The following is a 4,961-nucleotide window of genomic DNA, read 5'->3' as shown; positions in this document are numbered from 1 at the left end:
CAGGAAGCTCTAAGCTGGTTAATGCAGTATAATTGTCTGGACATAGACTGGTCTTTGTTTGTGTGGTTCACTTCGAATCAGCTGTAATTAACTCCAGAGTGTTTCCAGATTGCCAGCAAAGAAAAATTACAGCTTTTCTGTTTTAAATTGGAAAGCTCACAAAGACATTAACTATGCAGATTGCTTTTACTTTGATATATTTCTATCCTGTAAGGAAAAAAGCTTATTTGGCTCTTCCCCCTCCCCTAAAATGTGCTTTCGTTAAGTTGTTTGATTTTAGGGTCTATTAGAGTGTAATGGCTACTTAATAGTTTGGTCTGTGGAATATTTTCCTTTATATCTTCAACGCCCATAACACTGCATTTGTCTAAATTCTTATTAGTTCTTTAGGTTTTTCTTTATACACTAGACCCCAGTTTCTGACAGTGGGGTAGATAGATGTACAGTAACACATAATACTGTGTATCTTATAAACTACACAAGCTAAACTGAAAGACACCCCCATACTAGACAGATCTACATCCTATTTCCCCACAGTTGTCAGCCTAAGGGGAAAAAAAACCCCTACTGTAATTATAAAACTTTTGTACAGGTAGCTTACTTGTATATGGATATTTCAAATGAGTGATTATGAGAAAATGAGTAATTTAAAATTCTCTTCAACGCATGGTCAGCTAAATGCCTACCACACCCTGTTGAAAGGTACTGTTGTACAGTAGTTTATAATTATGGATTGCAGCATGGGCTAAAATGATGTAGCAGTTTGAGCAAGACTGTAGCTAATGCATCTAATAATATAGCGCTATACACAAAAGATCTGTCAGCAATTGATGAAAAAAAAGTCCAACCAAAATCTTTTTTTTTTTTCTTTCTTCTGAATTTAACAATAAGGAATTTAAGCCTCAATGTGGCTTTAGCAACCAAAGAAAAGAAGCCCTTGGTGTCTGCATAATACCACTTTGATGGATTTTTTCATCAGTCCTCTGTACGTGGCAACAAATAAACAAGTATAATTATACTTGTGAAGGCCTATTCATTGCTTTGTCAGGATTAGATATATGTGCAGTTTTCACACTGAGCCTCTCTTTTGTCTTTGCCTAACTCACTATGACATATTGATAGAGGATTTGGTATGGGGAAAAGGCCACAGCAGAGACAGTGATGACCTTTTGGAAACTTGATATAATTCAAAGATTTTTATTTATTTTCTTTTTTTTTTAGATTTTTTTTTTAAAACTTGTTTCCAAATTCTGCTGTAAGTGGACAACTTTTAACCCATTTTTAACAGAGTAAATAAAGAATCAAAGTGTTCAAAGTGGGATGGCTAAAGAGCAGATGGGAATAAAAACAATAGGCTAAGAAGCCTCTTGGTCTTCTTTCCCAGCACTTAGCACAGTGGCTAACCTAGCATTCCTTTCCCATTATTCTATCCTCTTGATCAGATCACGTTCTTTTTAATCATTTCACAAACACTGTCTCACTGGACCGTAGAAGAGGGCTGGGACAATCTCAATTAAAAAACAGAGGTAAAACTGGCATTTCTGATTCTTTGTTCTAATGGGAACTCTGCATTCTAAATGCAGAGGAATTCTCCTATTGTTCAGAAAGCACCCCCCTTTTCATTAGCAAATCTGGTTGTAGGTGGGTTTTTGTAATTTAGCAGAGCAGAGTTTAGAGAACGATTTCTCCAGGAGGAAAGCAGAGGTTAGCAATTTAAGTTTTTCTGTACATTGGCCATTAGTTCTGAGAAAAGGATTTAGATGATCAAAGTCAGTGGCCTTGTGAATTACTGAAAGAACTTTAAATACTAAGCAGACCAGCAGGTATGTATTTCTGTGAACTCAGCTGATAGCACGAAAGATTTGTTTTCTTGTGGATGTCTTTAGGGATATATATATAGAGAGAGAGACAGAGAGCAAGACAGATACCTAGACAGATACCTAAATTATAAAATTAATGGATTTAAAGACAAAAGAGTAGTGAAATGAACAGGTTAAATTGTAGTTAAGTTTGTAAAGTGAATTGAAACCTGTTATGTAGTTTTTTTCTGAAATTAAAAAAACCTGTTTTGTCTTAGTAGTAGACGTTACGATTTTTTGTCTTTTTCCTGTGACTTTTTAAAGCGACATTTATTTTTCATAGAAAGATCCATACATAGAATGAAGGTTTTTTTTCAATATAGAAGATGTTACTACCTTTAAGAGCATGTATATTCAGTAATGCATTGCAGACAGCCAGTCAGTTATCTCAGTAATCTTTAATTCCTCATCAAGGTATAATGATTTCATCTAATTTACCTGATAACAAACATGGTCACAAAGACTGTAAACAGCTGAAATGTGAAAATATACATTATGGTCACTGAGTGTTTTGCTCATCAGTTCAAAGAATTAGTATTTGTTTTAATTGGAGTGAAATGAACATTTGTTTATGCAATTGTGATCAGAAGGTTGATGTAATTGTTTAGATCTCTGATTAACGCTGAAGTTATGTAAGGAGACGGATAGTTATAAATGTGCAGTTTATTTTAATGTTTTTGAATAAATGCAACAGAAAACATATTATGACACTCATGCTGTGCTGTTTTGCTTTTTACTTTAGTTATGGAATGGTAGATTTAAAAGTCAAGCCTAGTCCTGGTAAATCTTCAAGATGGGAAATTACAGCAGCAAAGCTATTCTGTGGGGGGTTGTGGAGGGGAGGGAGGGGTGAGATGATACACTGCAGAGTCCATTTTGTATCTGTCTAAAATTATTAAATGCACATTAAACACCAGCCTGGTTGAAGTACAGTGTGCATGCCCATGACAGTATTTTTTGTTTGCTGAATGCTGTAATATTATTGTATACAGGCATATGGATAGTTCTTCAAGCTGCATGTTTTTAATGAAAAGCTACAGGCTGGACAGAATAGTTTGAGGCAATTTCATTTGGTCCTTCTGGGTGCACTGATTCACCCTTTAATGACTTAGTAAAACTAAGAGGTGGTATCCTGGCTAAGCATTTTATAGTTGTGGAACGAGGAGTTATTTCATCTTAATATATTAAAAATCACTCCATCAATGCTTACAAACACTGCTGTTACTTGTTTTCCTGTCCTGATCTGCACATTTTTTTACATGTATAACGTGTATAACTGTCAGTTTATTTTTAAAACTAAAATACTTATATGTACAACTGCTTTATACTGGAATTGCTTATTCCTATTCCCAGATGGGCATCAATTATACTAGTACAAATACTTTTGTACCAGTATAACTGTGCTTGCATTAGGGAGGCTATACCACAGTAACTGTGCTAACATAGGGAAAGGGGTATCGCTTGTGTAGACAAGGCCTAAGCAGTAGATTATGGGCTGGATGCATTGACTGACTTCAGGATGCACATACTGTTTGTGCAGATTTGCCAAATGCAAAGGTAAACATTCTTGTCTCTGGACTAATTAGAAAATTATTAGGTTTTCAAGATCTTTGTGATCAGATTATTTCAAAGGGTTTTTAAATTGCATGCATGCCATGAGCATAATTAACCTGGAGCTCATCAATGATTAAAATTACACACCAAGCTTTGTGATGTTTGATTCAGGAGCAATTAGACTGTCATTTTAGGCATCTCACATACCAAAACTAATTTTGATTCATTTTCAATCTATGCAAATCTTCTGATGTACCTTAAACTGATCACTTCCTCTCTGATTTAGCTGACAAGATTAGTTTGATTACACTTTAAAAAATTAAGCAGCTATCTTCCATAGTTAATATCTCAGTGACCTTCACTGAAGCCTTTCCTAGGTAAGGATTTGAAATCCTAAAATCATACCAAGCACTGGTGTAAAGGAGTAGAGCATACATACAGCTTTTACATATTGTCTGACAATGCAACATTTATAAATTATATTGGCTTTCCTTTTCTCATAAATGGAAAGATCAGAGAAAATATTAATGCCTTGAATATCTAAAACAATAGTTTTTCAGGATGTAATCAAACTTTTATACTTAATTGGAAACTTTTCTGATAAATTGACTACTGCATTTCTTCTAAAATTAATGAGATCTATCACTCTGACTTATGACTAGAATGAAGATTACTTACCTGCTGCGTAAAAGCAAGACAGAACCTATATCATAGGCTGAAAATAAACACTAAAGTTTCAGACCACTCAGCTGTTGTGTACAGTGCCATCGTTCTGCAAACTGAGAGATCTGCAAGGACTCGGAGTAGCTTAAGCTGTAATCAGGCTACTATTACAGTAGTTGGAGCCTTGCAGGCTCACAAAAAATGAAGGAAAGCTGACTTCCAACCAATGTGTGCCCAACTTTCTTCTGGTGCTTTACCCTGCTGCCAGACACTGATATGGCTTTTATAAAGTGCATCTTGTTCTCAACAAAGGGAGTTTATGGTCTTAGATGCCTGCCTGCAAGAAATGATTGAAGGATTTTCATCAGTAGTGCTTGCGTATGATTTGTTAAGCTAGGGGAGATGTTGATTGAGGCAGTGGTTGAGAGATGGGCAACTCACCAGGATTGATAACATCAAAATGGTATTTGAAATGGTGTTCATTACGTTTTGCAGTGAAAAAAACTGAGTGCATGCGATTGTCCCCTAGGATGATGGGACTGGTTGCAGTAAATATTAATTTCTGTTCCGTTGCCCATTGAGGTGACTGAAGTGTGGGGAAGAATTGTGATTGGTGCTTAATCAGGGATAGCCAGCTACCTGCTGAGGGCTTTCACACAAGGAAGATTTGTAGTAAGCTGATTTACTTGGTAAAATGAGAACCTAAGTAGAGTTCTGCCTGTGGTGACTATGGCTGTAATATTTAAAATTTTTAGCTTCCTTTATCTTGTTGTCATTAGGGGAAAATAAAAACCAAGCAAATAAAGCAGCTAAAAGGGAAACAAAAGGAATACACACACACACACACACGCACACACACAAATCATTTGCTGTGTTCTCATTCCT

At 35.7% G+C, this 4,961-nt stretch overlaps 1 protein-coding gene across 1 annotated transcript in view; it reads left to right on the top strand.

Annotated features, from left to right (window-relative positions):
• ZFHX4 (zinc finger homeobox 4) overlaps positions 1–4,961 on the top strand; it is a 181,547-nt gene that overhangs the window by 18,056 nt on the left and 158,530 nt on the right. The window lies entirely within an intron of this gene.

Source organism: Alligator sinensis, unplaced genomic scaffold (genome assembly GCF_000455745.1).
Source record: "Alligator sinensis unplaced genomic scaffold, ASM45574v1 scaffold71_1, whole genome shotgun sequence".
Classification (NCBI taxonomy): Eukaryota; Metazoa; Chordata; order Crocodylia; family Alligatoridae; genus Alligator; species Alligator sinensis.
This window is presented reverse-complemented; position numbering and strand designations above follow the sequence as displayed.